We start from the raw sequence: 26,266 nt of genomic DNA, 5'->3' as shown, positions 1-26,266 counted from the left end.
GTGGATAGACATGTCAGAATGGGAATGGGATGTGGAATTAAAATGTGTGGCCACTGGGAGATCCTGCTTTCTCCGGCGGACAGAGCGTAGGTGTTCAGCAAAGCAGTCTCCCAGTCTGCGTCGGGTCTCGCCAATATATAAAAGGCCACATCGGGAGCACCGGATGCAGTATATCACCCCAGCCGACTCACAGGTGAAGTGTTGCCTCACCTGGAAAGACTGTTTGGGGCCCTGAATGGTGGTAAGGGAGGAAGTGTAAGGGCATGTGTAGCACTTGTTCTGCTTACACGGATAAGTGCCAGGAGGGAGATCAGTGGGGAGGGATGGGGGGGACGAATGGACAAGGGAGTTGCGTAGGGAGCGATCCCTGCGGAATGCAGGGGGGGGGAGGGAAAAATGTGCTTAGTGGACCTCTGGGTCCCCCCCACTTGTCTTTCTTCCCGGACCTCCTGTCCCATGATCCTCTCGTATCCCTTTTGCCTATCACCTGTCCAGCTCTTGGCTGCATCCCTCCCCCTCCTGTCTTCTCCTATCATTTTGGATCTCCCCCTCCCCCTCCAACTTTCAAATCCCTTACTCACTCTTCCTTCAGTTAGTCCTGACGAAGGGTCTCAGCCTGAAACGTCGACTGCACCTCTTCCTAGAGATGCTGCCTGGCCTGCTGCGTTCACCAGCAACTTTTATGTGTGTTACATGACATACCACGTTTGTTTTGACGTTGCCTGTACAACATTTCATTAGGCATCTGAGGAGTACAGCATGAATCCTTCACTGAGGGTTGAGTCCTCCTTGGAAGCCATCTTTGACCAAGTTAATTTCTTCTTTAAATGCTTAGTGTTAATATTCAGTGTACCTGAATATTCTTGGGAGCTCAAGACATCACTCTGCCGCAGATTCCAATTATGTCCTTTGACAATTCTTCCCTCCACGTTTCCCAATAGCAGCATCAAAAGTACCACTCACACCCCCAGACATCTCCTCAACTGCCCTGTCCCCCTCACCAGTTTCTTTATCCAGTCTTCATTCCTTCCCCATGCCGAGTCAGTGCCTACATGCCATACCTCCATGAATGGGAAATCCCAGAGGAAAGGCCTTGGTGCTGAACTGCATATCTGGCCAGTTCAATCACAAGCCGTGCCCAGTCTAAGGTAGGCATGTTCCCAACATAGTGCTACTTTAATATGCATTTGCAAATGTAATTCTGTGATAGGTCACTATTTACAACCGTTTGTAGTTCATTTATATTCTCACACCATTCCTGGACTACCAAATATATTGGCTCTACCTCCAACCTCAGCCCTGTAAGTTTATACAGTTCACTTGTCATTTGCACTCACTCCTGGCTTATCCAGACATCAGCCCAACAACCTTCCACTTCATAGCTGTAAACACAAAATACTCTGCTGAGTTCCTCCAGCGTGTTGTGAGTGTCACCTCATAGCTGTGCTCTGCAATTTCCTTCTCTGTTCTCCAGTTTTGTTTAATAGGCAAGCTAACAGTCCCTTACGGCAGCAAATTTCCCAAAGGACTTCAATTTCTTTCCAACAATCAAAATCTCTTTCGTCTTGGCTAGTCTTGACTATGGTTCAAAATCATCAAAAAATCAAAGCAACATGACATTCTTTTTCAATAGCTTCCAACATTCCCAACATACCTTGCACTTTCATTATTTTTAAAATTGTACGCCGAACTCTGCTGAACATTTTCCATGCTTGGCATTGTTCAAGGTTGCAGCTGCAGACTGTATTGTCAAATATTTCCGACAATATATTGGACATATTACTCCCCTGATTGGCTCTGATTTGAGGCTGAAATGTCAAAGTGTTACTTTACACTCGCTAAATCATTGCTCGCAGTGAGAGGAACATTAATCTCCATATGGCTGACTAACTAAGCAGCAAGATCTAACAATTTTAGTGACTCGTCCCAAGCCAGAGGCTGAGTAATTCTTCCAATCTGATTCTCCCTACTCACAGGCTGAATCTTCTTCCACAGCCCATTGACATTCTCCCCACATTGAATCTCCTTCCATAAGCCCATAGTATTTCTCCTTAGTCACTAACTCCAGCTATTTATTAAATCTCCTCTCCCAGTTCACTGACACACTTCCAGATACGGAGTTTAACCACCACCTATTGAATCTTCTCCAACTCGGCCATTGACGCAAGCAGCAGCTGCAGGACATTGAATCAAACAAGTGCACAAGAACACAAGAATATAGGAGCCACTCAGCCCCTCAAACCTGCCCCACCATTCAGCATGGACAGTATACAGATTACAGAGTTTGCTGTCTTGAGGTAAATTCATTCATTCATATGTAATAGAGCTTTGACCAGCGGCCAATCCAGACGTCGGAAGTTTGGGAGGAGGGGATTTTACTCAGATCCACTGTCCGAGTAGAAAAGACAACTGGTTACTAGCTTAAGTTTTTTTTCATTCCTTTCCTTATATCTGCTCAGCTAAGACAGTAGAGATGCCAGGCAGGATAGTTGAGTGCTCAACTTACAGGATCTGGGAAGGCAACTACAGTTGCAAAAGTGCATCCAGCTGCAGCTTCTAACAATCCGCATTAAGGAGTTGGAGCTGGACCTGGATGTACTCTGGATCATTAGGGAGGCTGAAGGGATATAGAAAACATAGAAACATAGAAAATAGGTGCAGAAGTAGGCCATTCGGCCCTTCAAACCTGCACCGCCATTCAGTATGATCATGGCTGATGGTAGGTAGGACATATAGAGAGGTCGTTACACACAAGGTGCAAGACACAGGAAACTGGATAACTGTCAGGAAGGGGAAAAGGTTTAAGAAGCCAGTACAGAGCACCCCTTTGGCCATCTCCCTCAAAAACAGCTATAAGCTTTGGATACTGTTTGGAGGGTTGACCTAACAGAGGAAAGTCACTGTGCTTGGGTCCTGGCACTGAGTTGGGCTCTGTGAATCAGAAGGGAAGGGGGAGAAGAGGCACGCTGTGGTGATAGGGGGTTCGTTAGTTAGGGGAACAGACAGGAGGTTCTGTGGATAAGAATGAGATTCCCAGATGGTACATTGCCCCCCCCCCCACCCAGGTGACGGGGTCCGGGATATCTCGGACCGAGTCCTCAGTATTCTCAGTTGAGAGGGTGAACATGGTCGTGGTGCATGTAGGTACCAATGACATGGATAGGGCGAGTGACGAAGTTCTGCATAAGGAGTTCAGGGCGTTAGGTTCTAAGTTAAAGGGCAGGACCTCTAGAGTTGTGATTTCAGGATTGCTACCAGTGCCACATGCTAGTGAGGCCAGAAATAGGAAGATGAAACAGCTTAACACATGGTTAAGGAGTTGGTCTAGGAGGGAGGGTATAAGATTTTTTGGATAAGCGAGAAGAGTTTAAAGGGACACGATTATTTCTTCAGTGGCTTGTTTGAGGCACGACTGCCCAAGCACGTGGACATCAGCCAGTGAGAACAGCGAGAAGAGTTTGAAAGGAGCATGCTTAAAAGAGTGGGCGTTAGAATAGAGGGAGACTGAGTAGGAAAGCTTTGGCTCAAGGGGACTTCGGTGATAATGGGTTGAGGCGAGGTAGGTTATCTGTGTAGAATACAGACATGAAGAATGTGTGTGAGGCCAGTGTTCTGTGCTTGGAGTCCGATATTGGAACTCCCAGCCTCCTGGACAGTCACATCTGGCCAGGTGCATAGAGATGCAGCTCCTTAGGGACCGAGTTAGGGAACTGGAGATGCAGCTCAAAGACCTTCACCTGGTCAGGGAGAGTGAGGAGGTGATAGAGAGGAGCTATAGGCAGGTAGTCACACCAGGGCCTGGGGAGACAGATACTAGAGAGCACCCCTGTGGCTGTACCCCTTGACAATAAGTACTCCTATTTGAGTACTGTTGATGGGGGACAGCCTACCTGCAGGAAGCAACAGCAGCCGTGCCTCTGGCACAGAGTCCAGCCCTGTGGCTCAGAAGGGTAGGGAAAGGAAGAGGATGGCAGCAGTGATAGGGGACTCTATACTTAGGGGGTCAGACAGGCGATTCTGTGGATGCAGGAAAGAAGCACAGATGGTAGTTTGCCTCCCATGTGCCAGGGTCCAGGATGTTTCTGATCACGTCCACAATATCCAGAAGTGGGAAGGTGAACAGCCAGAGGTCGTGGTACATATTGGTACCAACGACATAGACAGGAAAAGGGAGGAGGTCCTGAAAGCAGACTACAGGGAGTTAGGAAGAAAGTTGAGAAGTAGGACCACAAAGGTAGTCATCCCGGGATTACTACCTGTGCCACGTGACGGTGAGTATAGGAATAGAGTGAGGTGGAGGATACATGCATGGCAGGAGTGACCTGTACAAAAAGGACAGGTTGCACTTGAATCCGAGGAGGACCAATATCCTGGCAGGGAGGTTTGCTAAGGCTATTGGGGAGAGTTTAAACTAGAATTGCTGGGGGTGGGAACCAAACTGAACAGACGGAGGAAGGGGCGGTTGGCTCACAAATAGAGAAAGCTTGGAGACAGTGCGAGAGGGAGAATAGGCAGGTGATAGAGAAGGGACTCACTCAGACCGATGGTTTGGGATGTGTCCATTTTAATGCAAGGAGTACTATGAACAAAGCAGATGAGCTTAGAGCATGGATCAGTACTTGGAGCTATGATATTGTGGCCATTACAGAGACTTGGATGGCTTAGGGGCAGGAATGGTTACTTCAAGTGCCAGGCTTTAGATCTTTCAGAAAGGACAGGGAGGGAGGCAAAAGTGGTGGAGGTGTGGCACTGTTGATCAGAGAGAGTGTCACGGCTGCAGAAAAGGAGGAAGACATGGAGGGATTGTCTACAAAGTCTCTGTGAGTGGAAGGTAGGAATAAAAAGGGGTCAATAACACTACTGGGTGTTTTTTATAGACCACTCAATAGTAAGAGGGACATCGATGAGCAGATAGGGAGACAGATTCTGGAAAGGTGTAATAATAACAGGGTTGTCGTGGAAGGAGATTTTAATTTCCCAAATATCATTTGGCATGTCCCTAGAGTGAGGGGTTTAGATGGGGTGGAGTTTGTTAGGTGTGTTCAAGAAGGTTTCTTGACACAATATGTGGATAAGCCTGTAAGAGGAGAGGCTGTACTTGATCTGGTATTAGGAAATTAACCTGGTCAGGCGTCAGATCCTCTAAGTGGGAGAGCATTTTCAAGATAGTGATCACAATTCTTTCTCCTTTACCTTAGCATTGGAGAGGGATAGGAACAGACAAGTCAGGAAAGTGTTTAATTGGAGTAAAGGAAAATATGAGGCTATCAGGCAGGAACTTGGAAGCATAAACTGGGAACAGATGTTCTTAGGGAAATGTACGGAAGAAATGTGGCAAATATTCAGGGATATTTGCATGGTGTTCTGCATAGGTACGTTCCAATGAGACAGGGAAAGAATAGTAGGGTACAGGAACCATGGTGTAAAAAGGCTGTTGTAAATCTAGTCAAGAAGAAAAGAAGAGTTTACGAAAGGTTCAAAGAGCTAGGTAATGATAGAGATCTGGAAGATTACAACGCTAGCAGGAAGGAGCTTAAGAAAGAAATTAGGAGAGCCAGAAGGGGCCATGACAGACAGGATTAAGGAAAACCCCAAGGCATTCTACAAATATGTGAAGAGCAAGAGGATATGGATTAAGAGCATAGGACCAAACATAATGGAACAACATCCGCAACCCCCAATCCTCTAGAACCTCTCCCATCCCCATTGAGGATACAAAGATCATAGCCAGAGGCACAGCAATCTCCTCCCTCACCTCCCACAGTAGCCTGGGGTACAACCCCTCCGGTCCCGGTGACTTATCCAACTTGATGCTTTCCAAAGGCTCCTGCACATCCTCTTCCTTAATGTTTACATGCTCAAGCTATTCAATCTGCTCTAAGTCATCCCTACAATCACCAAGATCCTTTTCTGTAGTGAATACTGAAGCAAAGTATTCATTAAGTACCTCTGCTATCTCCTCCGGTTCCATACACACTTTTGCTCTGTCACATTTGGTTGGTCCTATTCGCTCATGTCCTTCACATACTTGTAGAACGCCTTGGGGTTTTCCTTAATCCTGCTCGCCAAGGCCTTCTCATGGCCCCTTCCGGCTCTTCTAATTTCATTCTTAAACCCCTTCCTGCTAGCCTTATAATCTTTACATCTCTATCATTACCTGTTTTTTTGAACCTTTTGTAAGCTTTTCTTTTCTTCTTGACTAGATTTTCAACAGATTTTGTACACCGCGGTTCCATCCTTACCATCCTTTCCCTGTCTCATTGGAACCTACCTATGCAGAACTCCATGCAAATATCTCCTGAACATTTGCCACATTTCTGCCGTACATTTCTCTGAGAACGTCTGTTCCCTGTTTATGCTTCCAAGTTCCTGCCTGATAGCCTCATATTTCCCCTTACTCCAATTAAACGTTTCCCTAACTTGTGTGTTCCTATCCCTCTCCAATGCTATAGTAAAGGAGATAGAATTGTGATCACTATCTCCAAAATGCTCTCCCATTGACGGATCTGACACCTGACCAGGTTCCTTTCCCAATACCAGATCAAGTACAGTCTCTCCTCTTGTAGGCTTATCTACATATTGTGTCAGGAAACCTTCCTGAACACACCTAACAAACTCCACCCCATCTAAAACCCCTCGCTGTAGGGAGATGCCAATCAATATTGGGGAAATTAAAATCTCACACCATGGTCTTCTGGAAGATCAGAGTGGTAATCCATGTGTAGAGCCAAAACAGATAGGGGAGATCTTAAATGCATTCTTGGCATCTGTATTTACTCAGGACTTGGATATAGAGTCTATAAAAGTGAGACAAAGTAGCACGAACTTCATGCACCCTGCACAGATTACAGAGGAGAAGGTATTTGAGACCCTGAGGCAAGTCAGGGTGGATAAATCCCCAGGGCCTGGCAAGGTTTCCCCTCTGACCCTACAGGAGGCAAGTGCAAAATTTGCCGGGACCCAAGCATAAATATTTAAAACATCCTTTGCGACAGGAGAGGTACCAAAGGTTTGAAGAATAGCCAATGTTGTTCTGCTGTTTAAAAAAAGGCACTGAAATGAAAATCCAGGAACTTATAGGCCGGTGAATCTGACATTGGTTGCTGGAAAGTTATTGGAAGGTGTTTGGACAATCCAGGGGTGGGTAAAGGAACTACTTTTTAATCAGGGTGGCGATTAAGGTTTTGAAGCTAGAGTTTTGTGGCAGTTTTTTCTGACTTGAGGAGCGACCAATCAGCAAGAGGGCAAACAAGAGGAATTCTGCAGATGCTGGAAATTCAAGCAACACACATCAAAGTTGCTGGTGAACGCAGCAGGCCAAGCAGCATCTCTAGGAAGGGGTACAGTCGAAGTTTCAGGCCAAGATCCTTCGTCAGGACTAACTGAAGGAAGAGTTAGTAAGAGATTTGAAAGTGGGAGGGGGAGGGAGAGATCCAAAATGATAGGAGAAGACAGGAGGAGGAGGGATGGAGCCAAGAGCTGGACAGGTGATTGGCAAAAGGGATATGAGAGGATCATGGGACAGGAGGCCCAGAGAGAAAGAAAAGGGGGAGGGGGGGAACCCAGAGGATGGGCAAGGGATATAGTGAGAGGGACAGAGGGAGAAAAAGGAGAGAGAGAGAAAGAATGTGTGTGTAAAAATAAATAACAGATGGGGTACGAGGGGGAGGTGGGGCATTAGCGGAAGGTAGAGAAGTCAATGTTCATGACATCAGGTTGAAGGCTACCCAGACAGAATATAAGGTGTTGTTCCTCCAACCTGACTGTGGCTTCATCTTTACAGTAGAGGAGGCCGTGGATAGACATGTCAGAATGGGAATGGGATGTGGAATTAAAATGTGTGGCCACTGCGAGATCCTGCTTTCTCTGGCGGACAGAGCGTAGGTGTTCAGCAAAACTATCTCCCGGTCTGCGTTGGGTCTCGCCAATATATAGAAGGCCACATCGGGAGCACCGGATGCAGTATATCACCCCAGCTGACTCACAGGTGAAGTGTCGCCTCAACTGGAAGGACTGTCTGGGGCCCTGAATGGTGGTAAGGGAGGAAGTGTAAGGTCATGTGTAGCACTTGTTCCGCTTACATGGGTAAGTGCCAGGAGGGAGATCAGTGGGGAGGGATGGGGGGGACGAATGGACAAGGGAGTCGCGTAGGGAGCAATCCCTGCGGAAAGCAGAGAAAGTGGGGGAGGAAAAGATGTGCTTAGTGGTGGGATCCCGTTGGAGGTGGCGGAAGTTACGGAGAATAATATGTTGGACCCAGAGGCTGGTGGGGTGGTAGGTGAGGACCAGGGAAACCCTATTCCCAGTGGGGTGGCGGGAGGATGGAGTGAGAACAGATGTGTGTGAAATGGGGGAGATGCATTTGAGAGCAGAGTTGATGGTGGAGGAAGGGAAGCCCCTTTCTTTAAAAAAGGAGGACATCTCCCTCGTCCTGGAATGAAAAGCCTCATCCTGTGAGCAGATGTGGCGGAGATAGAGGAATTGCGAGAAGGGGATGGCATTTTTGCAAGAGACAGGGTGAGAAGAGGAATAGTCCAGATAGCTGTGAGAGTCAGTAGGCTTATAGTAGACATCAGTGGATAAGCAGAGATAGAGAAAGAAAGATCTAGAAAGGGGAGGGAGGTGTCGGAAATGGACCAGGTAAACTTGAGGGCAGGGTGAAAGTTGGAGAAAAAGTTAATAAAGTCAACGAGCTCAGCATGCGTGCAGGAAGCAGCGCCAATGCAGTCGTCGATGTAGCGAAGGAAAAGTGGGGGACAGATACCAGAATAGGTTCAGAACATAGATTGTTCCACAAAAAGCAGGCATAGCTAGGACCCATACGGGTGCCCATAGCTACACCTTTAGTTCGGAGGAAGTGGGAGGAGCCAAAGGAGAAATTATTAAGAGTAAGGACTAATTCCGCTAGACAGAGCAGAGTGGTGGTAGAGGGGAACTGGTTAGGTCTGGAATCCGAAAAGAAGCGGAGAGCTTTGAGACCTTCCTGATGGGGGATGGAAGTATATAGGGACTGGACATCCATGGTGAAAATAAAGCGGTGGGGGCCAGGGAACTTAAAATCATCGAAAATTTTAAGAGCGTGAGAAGTGTCACGAACATAGGTAGGAAGGGATTGAAGAAGGGGGGATAAAACGATGTCGAGGTATGCAGAAATGAGTTCAGTGGGGCAGGAGCAAGCTGAGACAATAGGTCTGCCAGGACAGGCAGGTTTGTGGATCTTGGGTAGGAAGATCCCACCCAAGATCCACAATCAGCAAGAGGGATTCATTTGAAAAGGCCTAAAAGAATAATTGAAGTGCAAGAGGAATGGCCATTCTTTTGAGCGTGCCAGTCTGGAACCAGAGTTGCAGCTCGATGACCTTCAACTTATACAGGGGAATGAGGAAGTGATAGACAGGAGCTACAGGGAGGAAGTTACCTCTAGCTTGCAGGAGACAGGTAACTGGGTGACCATTAGGTGAAAGAGGGGAAATGCACAGCCTGTGGACAGTACACCTATGCTGTTCCTCTCAATAATAAGTATAGAACTTTAAATGATATCGAGGGGGATGAGACACAGTGACCGAGTCTCTGGCACTAATTTGGGTGCTGTGGTTCAGAAGAGCAGAGAGATGAAGAGGACTGCAGTGTTGATCAAATCAAATCAAGTTTAATTACCACTCAGATCATACATGGATATGGTCAAATGAAACACCAGTCCTCTGGGGCCCAGGTACAAAACATACATTCAAAATAGCAAGAGAGTAAACACATGCACACACACACACACACACACACACACACACACCATTTTGCAAGAAAACACGTGTATAGCCCAAGTCCCTGAGCGACATGGAAATTGATAGTATAGCTTCAGCAATCCAGCTTGTCCTTGCACCAGTTGAACACTGGAGGGCAGCGCTGACAGGAAAAGCCAGCTCCCAAATGAACACAGACTCCATGCTGCACCACCTCCAGCGGCATCTCACCTGGACTGCAGCAGCAGGTAAACCGGCTTGAGGCCTTGTCCTCGCTGCAGTCGAGGCCACGCTGCTCCCTCGTCGCCTGTCTCCCCACCAAACAAAGGAAACTGGCCTGTGGCATCTCATATTATCAATGTCCAAAAGATTCTTGAAATCGCAAGACAGGAGATTCCTCAGTCAGAGGAACAGAGTCAAGGTTCTGTAGGTGTGTTAGAGACCCAGATGAAATGTTGCCAGGATCAGGGATGTGTCAGATCATGTCCATGGCATTCTCAAGTCTGAAGGTGAGCATCTAGGTCTTGGTACATATTGACACCAAAAACTTAGGTAGGCAAGATGAGGTATTTTAGGGAGCTAGGTAGAAAGCTGAGAAACAGGACCTCTGGATTGCTGCCTGCGCCATGTGCCAGTGATGGTAAGAATAGGATGATTTGGTGGGTGAATGCGTGGCTGAGGAACTGGTGCAAGGGCAGGGGTTCAGATTTATGGAACATTGGGATCTCTTCTGGGGAGGTATGACCTTTACAAAAGGGATGGGTTATACCTGAAGCCGAGTGGGTCCAATATCCTTGTTAGCAGGTTGGCTAGAATTGTTTGGGTAGGTTTAAACTAATTTGACAGGGGCATGGGAACTGGAGTGATAGTGCTGAAGATGAGGTAGTTGGTTTACAAACAGACACAATGTATAGTGAGAGTTCTAGCATGGAGAGGCTTATGATAGGGCAAAATTGCAGTTAACAGAATGAGTTGCAGTGTTAAGAACATAAGACATAGGAGCAGAATTAGGCCATTCAGTCCATCGAGTCTGTTCCACCATTCCATCATGGCTGATCCTGGACCCCACTCAACCTCATTCACCTGCCTTCTCACCATATCCCTTGATGCCCTGAACAATCAGGAAATTATCAATTTTCGCCTCAAATATACCCATGGTCTTGGCCTTCTCAGCTGACGGTAGCAGAGCATTCCACAGATTCATTACTCTCTGGCTACAACAATTCCTCCTGACCTCTGTTCTAAAGGGTCGCCCCTCAATTTTGAGGCTGTGCCCTCTAGTTCTGGATACCTGCAAACTTTGCCCTCTAATTCTGAAACATCCTCTTCAGATCCACTTTATCTAGACTATTCAACACTTGGAAGGTTTCAATGAGATCCCCTCACAAATTACAAAATTCAGGCCCAAAACTGCCAAATGCTCCTTCAATGTTAACCACTTCATTCCTGGAATGATCCTCATGAACCTCCTCTGGACTCTCAGAATCAGAATCAGGAATCATCCTCATTGACCTCCTCTGGACTCTCTCCAATGACAACACATCCACTCTGAGATATGGGGCCCAAAATTGTTGACATTACTCCAAGTGTGGCCTGACTAGTGTCTTATAGAGCTCAGCATTCTCTCCTTGCTTTTATATTCTATTCTCCTTGAAATGAATACCAACATTGCAGTTCCCTTCTTTGTCACAGAGTCAACTTGTAAATTAACCTTCTGGGAGTCTTGCACAAGGACTCCTAAAGCTCTATGGACCTTTGACATTTGAATTTTCTCCCCATTTAGGTAACAGTCTGCCCTATAAGCCTGCACACAAGTTAGGAAAGCATTTAATTGGAGTAAGGGGAAATTTGAGGCTATCAGGCAGGAGCTTAGATGCATAAATTGGGAATAGATGTTCTCACAGAAATGTACGGAAGGAATGTGGCAAATGTTCAAAGGATAGTTGCATGAAGTTCTGTATAGGTACATTCCAATGAGACAGGGGAAGTTATGGTAGGGTACAGGAACCGTGGTGTACAAAGGCTGTAATAAATCTAGTTAAGAAGAAAAGAAGAGCTTACGAAAAGTTCAAAAAACTAGGTAATGATAAGGAGCTAGAAGATTATAAGGCTAGCGGGAAGGAGCTTAAGAATGAAATTAGGAGAGCCAGAGGGGCCGTGAGAAGGCCTTGGCAGACAGGGTTAAGGAAAGCCATAAGACCATAAGACCATAAGACAAAGGAGCAGAAGTCAGCCATTCGGCCCATCGAGTCTGCTCCGCCATTTTATCATGAGCTGATCCATTCTCCCATTTAGTCCCACTCCCCCACTTTCTCACCATAACCTTTGATGCCCTGGCTACTCAGATACCTATCAATCTCTGCCTTAAATACACCCAGTGACTTGGCCTCCACTGCTGCCCGTGGCAACAAATTCCATAGATTCACCACCCTCTGACTAAAAAAATTTCTTCACATTTCCGTTCTGAATGGGCGCCCTTCAATCCTTAAGTCATGCCCTCTCGTACTAGACTCCCCCATCATGGGAAACAACTTTGCCACATCCACTCTGTCCATGCCTTTCAACATTCGAAATGTTTCTATGAGGTCTCCCCTCATTCTTCTAAACTCCAAGGAATAGAGTCCAGGAGCGGACAAACGTTCCTCATATGTTAACCCTCTCATTCCCGGAATCATTCTAGTGAATCTTCTCTGTACCCTCTCCAACGTCAGCACATCCTTTCTTAAATAAGGAGACCAAAACTGCCCACAGTACTCAAAGTGATGTCTCACAAGTGCCTTATAGAGCCTCAACATCACATTCCTGCTCCTATACTCTATTCCTCTAGAAATGAATGCCAACATTGCATTCACCTTCTTCACTACTGACTCAACCTGGAGGTTAACTTTAAGGGTATCCTGTACGAGGACTCCCAAGTCCCGTTGCATCTCCGAACTTTGAATTCTTTCGCCATTTAAATAATAGTCTGCCCGTTTATTTTTTCTGCCAAAGTGCATAACCATACACTTTCCAACATTGTACTTCATTTGCCACTTCTCTGCCCATTCTTCCAATTTATCCAAGTCTCTCTGCAAACTCTCTGTTTCCTCAGCACTACTAGCCCCTCCACCTATCTTCGTATCGTCAGCAAACTTAGCCACAAAGCCATCTATTCCATAATCCAAATTGTTGATGTACAATGTAAAAAGAAGTGGCCCCAACACGGATCCCTGTGGAACACCACTGGTAACCGGCAGCCAACCAGAATAGGATCCCTTTATTCCCACTCTCTGTTTCCTGCCAATCAGCCAACGCTCTATCCACGTATGTAACTTTCCCGTAATTCCATGGGCTCTTATCTTGTTAAGTAGCCTCATGTGTGGCACCTTGTCAAAGGCCTTCTGAAAATCCAAATATACAACATCCACTGCATCTCCCTTGTCTAGCCTACTGGTAATTTCCTCAAAAAATTGTAATAGGTTTGTCAGGCAGGATTTTCCTTTAAGGAATCCATGTTGAGTTCTGCCTATCTTGTCATATGCCTCCAGGTACTCTGTAACCTCATCCTTGACAATCGACTTCAACAACTTCCCAACCAGCAATGTCAAGCTAACAGGACTATAATTCCCTAAGGCATTCTACAAGTATGTGAAGAGCAAGAGAATAAGACGTGAGAGAATAGGACCAATCAAAAGTGACAGTAGAAAAGTGTGTATGGAACTGGAGGAGATAGCAGAGGTACTTAATGAATGCTTTGCTTCAGTATTCACTACAGAAAAGGATCTTGGGGATTGGAGGGATGCTTGAGCATATAGACATTAAGAAAGAGGGTGTGCTTTTGCTTTTGGAAAACATCAAGTTGGATAGGTCACCGGGACCAGAGAAGATGTACCCCAGGCTACTGTGGGAGGCAAGGGAGGAGATTGCTGAGCCTCTGGCGATGATCTTTGCATCATCAATGAGGACGAGAGAAGTTCCGAAGGATTGGAGGGTTGCAGATGTTGTTCCATTGTTCAAGAAAGGGAGTAGAGATAGCCCAGGAAATTATAGACCAGTGAGTCTTACTTCAGTGTTTGGTAAGTTGATGGAGAAGATCCTGACAGGCAGGATTTATGAACATGTAGAGAGGCATAATATGATTAGGAATAGTCAGAATGGCTTTGTGAAAGACAGGTCATGCCTTACAAGTCTGATTGAATTTTTTGAGGATGTGACTAAACACATCGATGAAGGTAGAGCAGTAGATGTAGTGTATATGGATTTCAGCAAGGCATTTGACAAGGTACCCCATGCAAGGCTTTTTGAGAAAGTAAGGAGGCATGGGATCCAAGGGGACATTGCTTTGTGGATCCAGAAATGGCTTGCTCACAGAGGGAAAGATTGGTTGTAGACGGGTCATATTCTGCATGGAGGTCGATCACCAGTTGTGTTCCTCAGGGATCTGTTCTGGGACCCCTACTCTTCATGCTTTTTATAAATGACCTGGATGAAGAAGTGGAGGGATGGGTTAGTAAATTTGCTGATGACGCAAAGGTTGGAGGTGTTGTGGATAGTGTGGAGGGCTGTCAGAGGTTACAGCAGGACATTGATAGGATGCAAAACTGGGCTGAGAAGTGGCAGATAGAGTTCCACCCAGATAAGTATGAGGTTGTTCATTTTGATAGGTCAAATATGATGACAGAATATAGTACTAATGTTAAGACTCTTGGCAGTGTGGAGGATCAGAGGGATCTTGGGGTCTGAGTCCATAGGACACTCAAAGCTGCTGCACAGGTTGACTCTGTGGTTAAGAAAACATGCGGTGCATTGGACTTCATCAATTGTGGGATTGAATTTCGCAGCCGAGACATAATGTTGCAGCTATATAGGACCTTGGTCAGACCGCACTTGTACTGTGCTCAGTTCTGGTCACCTCACTACAGGAAGGATGTGGAAGCCATAGAAAGGTTGCAGAGGAGATTTACAAGAATGTTGCCTGGATTAGGGAGCATGCCTTATAAGAATAGGTTGAGTGAACTCGGCCTTTTTTCCTTGGAGCGACGGAGGATGAGAGGTAACCTGATAGAGGTGTATAAGGTGATGAGAGACATTGACCGTGTGGATGGTGGAGACTCCTGGACAGGTATATGGAGCTATGCACCCCCCACCACTTAACCTGACTCAGCGAGAGAAATGCTGGGTGTCCCTTCCTCAATCAATTGGGAGTTAGCGAAAGTTAGCATATACCACACATCCAGGACCTCATCCTCCGAATCAGTATCCCTCTGAGGGGTGGGAGCCGGCCTAACCTCCCCCGCTGTGTGCCCTGCAGTCACCCAGCAATTCCGCAGAGTCCTCTTTCCAGGTGTAGGCTCCGAGTCAGGCTCTGGGTCTACCTGCACCTCTTGTCCCAGGGGCAACAGGTGGTTCCAGTGGAAAATCTTGACAGGCCCATTCCCCTCCTCTGGTTTCACCAGGAAAACTGATAGGTTTGGCATTTGACGGCATCACATACGGCTTAGCTGCCCAGCAGTCTGCCAGTTTGTGCTTGCCAGGTAGCCCCAGATTCCTTATGAGAACCCGGTCTCCTGGCAAGAGTTGGGAGAACCTTACTTTTTGATCATACTTTCTCTTGTTTCCTTGATTCTGCATGGCAGCCGCGACCCCAGCTAATCCATAAACCCTGTTCAGCTCTCTTCTCATGTCAGACACATACTTCAGATAAGTCTTCGGTGGTAAATTAGATTAGATTAGATTAGATTAGATTCAACTTTATTGTCATTGTGCCAAGTACAGATACAAAGCCAATGAAATGCATTTAGCATCTGACCAGAAATGCAAAGAATAGTGTTATATACAAAATAACTGCAAATAAAAAAAGTGCTACAGCACACAAATATAAAAGTACTGAGACAGTAAAATATGGGTGCTATACTGCTTAGCGCTGTGATGTGAGGTTCAGCAGGGTCACAGCCTCAGGGAAGAAGCTCTTCCTGTGCCTGCTGGTGTGGGAGCGGAGGCTCCTGTAGCGCCTACCGGATGGGAGGAGAGTAAAAACTCCATGGTTAGGGTGAGATGCATCCCTGATAATGCTTTTGTTACTCTCGTTAGTCCCAAAACAAAGATAAATGGACAACCTTGCCTCGCGCCCAAACATCAGATAATATGATCAGCATCCAGTAGCTTCATTTCAAGTATAGTTGTAACTGTGGACCAGATGTCCAATATATTGACTCCACGTATTCTTCTTGCTGATCTCCGGGGTCCCGAGCATGTCTAGTAAGGTCTGATTAAACCTCTCTGGCTGGGGATCACCCTGCGGGTGATACGGCGTGGTCCTCGACTTCTCAACTCCAGGCATGCCCAGTTACTCATGGATGAGTCTGCTCTCGAAATCCCGTCCCTGGTCACTGTGTATCCACCTGGGAAGGCCATAATAAACAAAATACTTCTCCCATAACACCTTTGCCACCATAGACGCCCTCTGGTCCTCGGCAGGAAAATACTGCGCATGTCTGGTGTAGTGGTCCGTGATGACTAAGACATTCGCCATGTTGCAGGCATCGGGTTCTATTGACAGGAAATCCATACACACTAGGTCCAGAGGCCCCGCACTCTGCAAGTGGGGCAAGGGAGCTGCCCGCGTAGGCAGTGTCTTCCACCGTATGCATCGAATGCATGACTTGCAGTATTCTTGGACCTCTGACTTCATCCGGGGCCAGTAAAACTGGTTTCTGAGCAATCCATAGGCCTTTTCAACCCCCAAATGTCCAGTGACTTCAACGCAATCCTCCGATACTTCTCCGGCAGAACAAGCTGGGAACGCCAAGGTCGATCCAGGCATGATGTGACCCGGTATAAGAGATGGTTACACAACTCCAACCAAGGCCATTCTCTCAGTAGTGGGGTCACCAACGCATGTTTCGTCTTCTCCGCCTGAGCCATGTCTCCCTTTCCGGCCGCTGCCCAAATGGTACTGATGCCCGAGTCATCTCACTGAGCAGCTGCCACTTCCCCAGAACTCAATTCCGGCTGCTGATTTGTCTTCAGAACAGTCAGGTTACAATAAACTTGGAGGATGGCGTCATCAGAAGCTCCCAACTGATCCACCGCTCGATCCCACCCCTCCTTTCCCTCTGCCTTCACGGTGATGGCAAACTGACACATGGCCTTCACCCCTGGGGCAGGAACGCTCTCCCACTCCTCGTCCCTGTCCAGTCCCTCATGCGCCCGTCAGGACAAAGCATCAGCATCGATGTTCCTGCTTCCCGGCTGGTACTTCAGGCTGAAATCATAGGCAGACAACGCTGCCAACCACCGATGGCCTGTGGCATCCAGTTTCGCCGAGGTCAGGATATAAGTTAGGGGTTGGTGTCCGTCCTCACCTGAAACTTGGCCCTATAGTGGTTGTCACTCAGCCCATTTCAACGCCAGAAATTACAGCTTGTGCGAGGGATAGTTTCTCTCAGAGGGCAACAGACTCTGGCTGACAAACGCAATGGGCCTCAACCTGGTGCCCTGATCCAGATACAGGATGCCCCCTAAGCCCTCTTGGCTGGCATCCATGTGCAGTACATATGGCAATTGGGGGTCTGCAAAAGCCAGCATTGGCGCCTGGATCAGCAGCTCCTTCAGCGACTGAAAACCCTCTTCACATTTTGCATGCCACCTCGGTCCAAAGGGCTCCGACAGGCTAAGATACTCTCCACCCTCCTGTCCTTTCCCCCCTCCCTTTCTTCCCCACAGAACCCGAGGAACGAGCGCAGAGCGCTCACAGACTGGGGTCTTGGCCAAGTGGTCACGCCTCTATCTTAGCTGGATCTGTAGGTACCCCATCCCGTGACACTGTGTCCCCAACATAGTTAACAGATGTTTTTCAGCACTGGCACTTGTCCAGGGAAAGTTTTAACCCTTCAGCTTTCAGGCGACTGAGCACCTTCAGTAGCCTTGCTTCATGTTCCTCCAAGGTGGATCCAAACACTATGAGGTTATCCAAATACACCAATGCCTCAAGCAAGTTCATATCCCCCACCAACTTCTCCATGACCCGCTGGAAGGTTGCAGGGGCTCCCGTTGTGCCCTGGGGCATCCTTTCGAACTGGAAGAATCCTAGGGGACATATAAAGGCTGTCTTCTCTTTGTCGGCCTCACTGATAGGGATCTGGTAATATCCACTCCTCAAATCCAGCACACTGAACCACTTTGCACCACTCAGACAGGCCAGTGCATCTTTGATCCTTGGGGCCGTATACTGTTCAGGGATGGTGCGCCTGTTCTGTAGTCCACACACATTCGTACCTTCCCATTCTTCTTTCGGGCCACTGCTACTGGGGACGCACAGGGGCTTCGGGACCCGGTGATGATCCCAGCTTCCTTCAGCTTACACAGATGCTGCCGAACGTCTTCCACGTCTGCGGGGGGCAGTCGACGCGACCTCTCTCTGAACGGGATGTCCTTGGTTGCCTGGATAGTGTGACAAGTGCTCTTAGAACAACCCACATCAAACTCATCAGTGGAAAAGACACCTTCCAGCTTCAACATCTTCTCTACCAACCTGATCTTCCAACCCACAGACACTGGGGAGTCCCCGTAGTTGAATGACTCGGCTGTCAACTTTCCTCCCGTTCCCAATAGTTTCTTCCTGGCTTGTCTCACAGGGACACCAGACATTACCATCACCGGGAACAGATGTGCCAGGGGCATCCCCCGCTTGAAGGAGATCTTCCTCTTCATAGTGTTCTTGACAATCTCTGCCATTCTGCTCGCCTGTACAGCCGAGGGCTTCTGCAGCTCAAGCCTCATCAATACCCCAGCAGGAAATCCCGACTCCTCCTCGTGGTCTTCCGGAGAGTCCACTAAGAGGGCCTCACTCTCAGGCACTCCAGAAAATTTGGGGGTCCCCATCACTCTCACTACTTCCCTGGGCTGTACCACCATTGGCTTCGACTGGGTGAACCACACAGTCCCTCATCTAAATTCAGTATTTGACCCAATGCAGCCATGCAGTTCCTTGAAAGCAGCTCAAAACACTGGGTGCACGGACAATGTTCCCAGAAAGCTCTTGCCAGCCTTCTCCTTGCAGGCCCCCATGAGCTTCCTCACAAGAGGGGTGTTGGTCCCCACCAGAATTGAAATGCTTCCTTCATAATCACTATAATCACTAGTAGTAAGCCCCCAGATGTCCAGTGCCCTGAATGGGGTCAATGGCAAATGCTTCAGCTATCGGTTGTAAAACGAACGGTACAACAACGTGACCTGCAACCCCATGTCAAGTATGGCTTTAGCATAAATACCCTCTGTCCGTAGCGACACACTGGAGCATGGTCCCACTAAGGTATGGCAGGTAGTCTTGAGAAAGTTGAGATACTTCAGAAGGACTGAGACAGGTTAGGAGAATGGGCAAAGAAGGATGGAATACTGTGTTGGGAAGTGTATGCTCATGCACTTTGGCAGAAGGTGAAAGGGTTGACTATTTTCTAAATGGAGAAAATACAAAAAGCTGAAGTGCAAAGGGACTTGGGAGTCCTTGTGCAGGATTCCGTAAAGATTAAGGACTGGAATATAAAAGCAAGGATGTGCACGTTGGAGTTCACAGAATCATCCATTCGACCCCCATCAACCTCCTCTGAGCGTCGCTGACTGTCGGACCCTCGCTCCGAGTCCACTCTGTCCAGTGATCTACCAACTCTTTCCAGTCGCGTCTTCCCTCTTCATCTCTCACCAATAAAAGACCATGAAATGCCTGCCCCCAGACCCACAAGAAAGAACAACATGCCTCTCATTGGCTACATACATTCCAAAGGCCCCGTTATCTCTAGTCATAGCCCAAACATTGCTGCTACAGAGAAACTATTACCTTAGCAGTGAAACATTACAGAGAGGCCCTTACATTAGCTGTGAAACCTTACAGAGCATTACACTTGTATTTCCAGCACCTGCAGATTTTCTCTTGTTTAGGAAGCTAGAGGATTGGGAAGCTTTTAAATACTAACAGAAGGCAACTAAAAAAGTCATTACGAAGGCAAAGATGGAATATGAAAATAAGCTAGCCAATAATATTAAAGAGCATACTAAAAGTTTCTTCAAATACATAAAGCATAAAAGAGAGGCAAGAGTGGATATCAGACCATTGGAAAATGATGCTGGAGATGTAGTAATGGGTATAAGAAAATGATAGATCAATTGAATAAATATTTTGCATGAGTCTTCACTGTGGAAGACACGAGCAGTATGGTTGGATTTCCAGGTGTCATGGGTCATGGAGTGTGTGAAGTTACCATTCCTAGGGAGAAGGTTCTTGGGAAATTGAAAAGTCTGAAGGTAGGTAAGTCACATAGACCAGATAGTGTACACCACAGGGTCCTGAAAGAGGTGACTGAAGAGATTGTGGAGGCATTTGTAATGATCTTTCAAGAATCTCTAGATTCTGGAGTGGTTCTGGAAGACTAGAAAATTGCAAATGTTTCCAAACTCTTTAAGAAGGGAAAGAGTTCTTAAGGCAGAAGAAAAGAAATTATAGGCCAATTAGTCAGGCCTCAGTGATTGGGAAGTCAATTGTTAAGGATGTGGTTTTGTGGAATTTGGAGGCACATGATAAAATAGGCCATAGTCAGCATAGTTCCCTCAGGGAAAAATCTTTGAAGAAATAACAAGCAGGATGGACAAAGGAGAATTCGTTGATGTTGTGTACTTGGATTTTCAGAAGGCCTTTGGCAACGTGCAACACAGGAGGCTGCTTAGTAAGCTATGAGCCCATGGTATTACAGAAGAGATTCTAGCATGAATAAAGCCATGGCTGATTGGCAAGAGGCAAAGAGTGGGAATAAAGGGAGCATTTTCTGGTTGGCTGTCAGTGACTTGTGGTGCTCCACAGGGATCTGTGTTGGAACCGATTCTTTTTACGTCATATATCAATGACTTAGGTGATGGAATTGATGGCTGTGTTGCAAACTTTGTAGATGATACCACGATAGGCATAGTGGCAGGTAGTCTTGAGAAAGTTGAGATACTTCAGAAGGACTGAGACAGATTAGGAGAATGGGCAAGGAAGGATGGAATACTGTGTTGGGAAGTGTATGCTCATGCACTTTGGCAGAAGACGTGAAAGGGTTGACTATTTTCTAAATGGAGAAAATACAAAAAGCTGAAGTGCAAAGGGACTTGGGAGTCCTTGTGCAGGATTCCGTAAAGATTAAGGACTGGAATATAAAAGCAAGGATATAATGTTGAGGCTTTATAGAGCACTGGTGAGGCCTCACTTGGAGTATTGTGTGCAGTTTCGGGCCCCTTATCTTCAGAGAGTATGTGCTAAAACTAGAGAGGGTTCAAAGGAGATTCATGAAAATTATTCTATGATTAAATGGCTTAACATATATGAAGAGTGTTTGATGACGTTGGGCCTGTATTCACAGGAATTCACAAGAATATGAGGTGACTTGATTAGAATGTATCAAATGGTGTGGAATAGATAGAGTGGATGTGGAAAGGATGTTTCCTATGGTGGAAGTGCCTAAGGTCAGAGGACATAGCCTCAAAATAGAGGGACATCCTTTTAGAATGGAGATGAGGGGGAATTTCTTAAGCCAGAGAGTGGTGAATCTGGAATTTGTTTCCACAGGCAGCTGTGGAGGGTACGTCTTTATGTATATTTAAGGCAGACGTTGATAAATTCTTGATCGGTCGGGGCATGAAGGGATACTGGAAGAAGGAAAGAGATTAGGGCAGAAAGGAAAAGTGGATCAGCCATCTTGAAATGGCAGAGGAGACTCAATGCACCAAATGGCCTAATTCTGATCCTCTAACTTTTGGAGTAAGGGGCTGCATATATAAGTATGCAGAGAGCTACAGGGAGGTAGTCACACCTAGGCTGTCGAAAGCAGGTCGTTGGGTGACAGTCAGAGGGGGGAAAGCGAAGGTGAGCAGACAGGTAGTGCAGAGTACCCCTATAGCCATTCCCCTGAATAATAAGTTTACCGTCCTGGATACTGTTGGCAGGGACGACCGACCAGATGTGAGCCACGGTGGCAGGGCCTCCGGCACTGAGTCTGACCCGGTGGTGCAGAAGGGTGGGACGGAGAAGAGGACAGCTGTCGTCATTACAGACTCTATAGTCAGGGGAGCAGACAGGAGATTTTGTGGACGTGAGAAGGACACCCGCATGGTTTGTTGCCTCCCGGGTGCCAGGGTCTGGGATGTCTCTGACCAGGTGCACGACATCCTGGTACGAGAGGGAAAGCAACCAGAAGTTGTGATACATGTTGGGACCAACGACATAGGCAGGAAGAGGGATGAGGTCCTGAAGTGTGAGTTTCAGGAACTAGGCAGAAGGCTGAAGAACAGGACCTCAAGGGTGGCATTCTCAGGATTGCTGCCAGTGCTACGTGACAGTGATGGTAAGAATTGGAGGAGATGGCAGCTGAATGCGTGGCTGAGGAGTTGGTGCAGGTAGCAGGGTTTTAGATTTTTAGATCATTGGGATCTCTTCTGGGGAAGGTGGGACCTGTACAGATTGGATTGGTTGCACCTGAACTCGAGGGGGAGCAATATCCTTGCAGGTAGGTTTGCTAGCATGGTTCGGGAGGGTTTAAACTAATTTGCGAGGAGGATGGGACCCAGAGCGATAGAGCAGTGAAAGAAGTGCATGGAGTAAAGCCAGATCTAACATACAGAGAGGCTTTGAGGAAAGAGAAGCAGAATAAACAGTGTAAAGACAGTAAGGTAGAAGGGCTGAAATGTGTGTACCTCAATGCAAGAAGCATCAGGAACAAAGGTGAAGAACTGAGAGCTTGGATACATACATGGAATTATGATGTAGTGGCCATTACAGAGACTTGGCTGGCACCAGGGCAGGAATGGATTCTCAATATTCCTGGATTTCAGTGCTTTAAAAGGGATAGAGAGGGCAGAAAAAGGGGAGGAGGGGTGGCATTACTGGTCAGGGATACTATTACAGCTACAGAAAGGGTGGGTAATGTAGCAGGATCCTCTTTTGAGTCAATATGAGTGGAAGTCAGGAACAGGAAGGGAGCAGTTACTCTATTGGGGGTATTCTATAGGCCCCCTGGTAGCAGCAGAGATACAGAGGAGCAGATTGGAAGGCAGATTTTGGAAAGGTGCAAAAATGACAGGGTTGTTATCATGAGTGACTTTAACTTCCCAATATTGATTGGCACCTGATTAGTTCCAAGGGTTTAGATGGGACAGAGTTTATTAAGTGTGTCCAGGATGGATTCCTGTCACAGTATGTGGACAGGCCAACCAGGGGGGAATGCCATACTAGATCTAGTACTAGGTAATGAACCGGGTCAGGTCACAGATCTCTCAGTGGGTGAGCATCTGGGGGACAGTGACCACCGCTCCCTGGCCTTTAGCATTATCATGGAAAAGGATAGAATCAGAGAGGACAGGAAAATTTTTAATTGGGGAAGGGCAAATTATGAGGCTATAAGGCTAGAACTTGCGGGTGTGAATTGGGATGATGTTTTTGCAGGGAAATATACTGTGGACATGTGGTCGATGTTTAGAGATCTCTTGCGGGATGTTAGGGATAAATTTGTCCTGGTGAGGAAGTGAGGTGGAAAATCTAGTCAGGTGGAAGAAGGCAGCATACATGAGGTTTAGGAAGCCAGGATCAGATGGGTCTATTGAGGAATATAGGGAAGCAAGAAAGGAGCTTAAGAAGGGGCTGAGAAGAGCAAGAAGGGGGCATGAGAAGGCCTTGGCGAGTAGGGTAAAGGAAAACCACAAGGCATTCTTCAATTATGTGAAGAAAAAAAGGATGACAGGAGTGAAGGTAGGACCGATTAGAGAAACAGGTGGGAAGATGTGCCTGGAGGCTGTGGAAGTGAGCGAGGTCCTCAATGAATACTTCTCTTCAGTATTCACCAATGAGAGGGAACTTGATGATGGTGAGGACAATATGAGTGAGGTTGATGTTCTGGAGCATGTTCATATTAAGGGAGAGGAGGTGTTGGAGTTGTTAAAATACATTAGGACGGACAAGTCTCCGGGGCCTAACGGAATGTTCCCCAGGCTGCTCCATAAGGTGAGGAAAGAGATTGCTGAGCCTCTGGCTAGGATCTTTATGTCCTCGTTGTCCACGGGAATGATACCGGAGGATTGGAGGGAGGCGAATGTTGTCCCCTTGTTCAAAAAAGGTAGTAGGGATATTCCGGGTAATTATAGACCAGTGAGCCTTACGTCTGTGGTGGGAAAGCTGTTGGAAAAGATTCTTAGAGATAGGATCTATAGGCATTTAGAGAATCATGGTCTGATCAGGGACAGTCAGCATGGCTTTGTGAAGGGCAGATGGTGTCTAACAAGCCTGATAGAGTTCTTTGAGGAGGTGACCAGGTATATAGATGAGGGCAGTGCAGTGGATGTGATCTATATGGATTTTAGTAAGACATTTGACAAGGTTCCACACGGTAGGCTTATTCAGAAAGTTGGAAGGCATGGGATCCAGGGAAGTTTGGCCAGGTGGATTCAGAATTGGCATGCCTGCAGAAGGCAGAGGGCGGTGGTGGAGGGAGTACATTCAGATTGGAGGATTGTGACTAGTGGTGTCCCACAAGGATCTGTTCTAGGACCTCTACTTTTCGTGATTTTTATTAACGACCTGGATATGGGGGTAGAAGAGTGGGTTGGCAAGTTTGCAGACGACACAAAGGTTGGTGGTGTTGTAGATAGTGTAGAGGATTGTCAAGGATTGCAGAGAGACATTGATAGGATGCAGAAGTGGGCTGAGAAGTGGCAGATGGAGTTCAACCTGGAGAAGTGTGAGGTGGTACACTCTGGAAGGACAAACTCTAAGGCAGAGTACAAAGTAAATGGCAGGATACTTGGTAGTGTGGAGGAGCAGAGGGATCTGGGGGTACATGTCCACAGATCCCTGAAAGTTGCCTCACAGGTGGATAGGGTAGTTGAGAAAGCTTATGGGGTGTTAGCTTTCATAAGTCGAGGGATAGAGTTTAAGAGTCGCGATGTAATGATGCAGCTCTATAAAACTCTGGTTAGGCCACACTTGGAGTACTGTGTCCAGTTCTGGTCACCTCACTATAGGAAGGATGTGGAAGCATTGGAAGGGGTACGGAGGAGATTTACCAGGATGCTGCCTGGTTTAGAAAGTATGCATTATGATCAGAGATTAAGGGAGCTAGGGCTTTACTCTTTGGAGAGAAGGAGGATGAGAGGAGACATGATAGAGGTGTACAAGATAATAAGAGGAATAGATAGAGTGGATAGCCAGCGCCTCTTGCCCAGGGCACCACTACTCAATACAAGAGGACATGGCTTTAAGGTAAGGGGTGGGAAGTTCAAGGGGGATATTAGAGGAAGGTTTTTTACTCAGAGAGTGGTTGGTGCGTGGGATACACTGCCTGAGTCAGTGGTGGAGGCAGATACACTAGTGAAGTTTAAGAGACTACTAGACAGGTATATGGAGGAATTTAAGGTGGGGGCTTATATGGGAGGCAAGGTTTGAGGGTTGGCACAGCATTGTGGGCTGAAGGGCCTGTACTTTGCTGTACTATTTTATGTTCTATGTTCTATTTGGATAGACATAGACTGATTAAGGATATTGAGCATGGTTTAGTGTGGGATAGGTCATGTCTAATCATTCTTATGGAGCTTTTTGAGGAAGTTAGCAGGAACGTGGATGAAGACAAGGAAGTGGATGTTGTCAACATGGACTTTAATAAGGCATTTGACAGGGTCCTGCATGGAAGGCTGGTCAAGAAAGTTCAGTCGCTTGGCATTCAGAAAGAGACAGTAAATTGAATTTGATATTAGCTGTGTGGGAGAAGCCAGAGAGTAGTAGTAGATGGTTGCCTCTCTGACTGGAGGCTTGTGACTAGTTGTGTGCTGCAGGGATCGGTGTTGTGTCCTTTGTTGTTTGTCATCTGTGTCAATGAACTGGATGATAATATGGTGAACTGGATCAGCAAATTTGCGGTTGAAACCAAGAATGGAGGTATAGTGTGGTGAACAATGAGGAAGTCTACCATGGCTTGCCAAGGGATCTGCATCAGCTAGAAAAATGGCAGATGGAATTTAATACGGACAAGTGTGAGGTTCTGCAATTTGGAAGGGCCAACCAGGGTAGGTCTTACACAATGACCAGAAGGGCACTGAGGAGTGTGGTAGGACAAAGAGATCTAAATACAGGTACATAATTCATTGAAGGTGATGTCATAGTCATACTTTATTGATCCCGGGGGAAATTGGTTTTTGTTACAGTTGCACCATAAATAATTAAATAGTAATAATAAAACCATAAGTAGTTAAATAGTAATATGTAGATTATGCCAGGAAATAGGTCCAGGACCAGCCTATTGGCTCAGGGTGACTGACCCTCCAAGGGAGGAGTTGTAATGTTTGATGGCCACAGGCAGAAATGACTTCCTCTGATGCTCTGTGTTGCATCTCAGTGGAATGAGTCTCTGGCTGAATGTACTCCTGTGCCCAACCAGTCCATTATGTAGTGGATGGGAGACATTGTCCAAGATGGCATGCAACTTGGACAGCATCCTCTTTTCAGACATCATCGTCAGAGAGTCCAGTTCCATCCCCAC

General features: G+C 46.9%; 1 protein-coding gene across 3 annotated transcripts in view; it reads left to right on the top strand.

The window, feature by feature from the left end:
• Nucleotides 1–26,266, top strand: part of LOC140203253 (netrin-1-like) — a 416,761-nt gene that overhangs the window by 241,473 nt on the left and 149,022 nt on the right. The gene's annotated exons all lie outside the window — the stretch shown is intronic.

Source organism: Mobula birostris, chromosome 9 (genome assembly GCF_030028105.1).
Source record: "Mobula birostris isolate sMobBir1 chromosome 9, sMobBir1.hap1, whole genome shotgun sequence".
Taxonomy (NCBI): Eukaryota; Metazoa; Chordata; class Chondrichthyes; order Myliobatiformes; family Myliobatidae; genus Mobula; species Mobula birostris.
The sequence above is the reverse complement of the archived record's forward strand: the minus strand, read 5'-3'. Positions and strand labels throughout refer to the sequence as shown.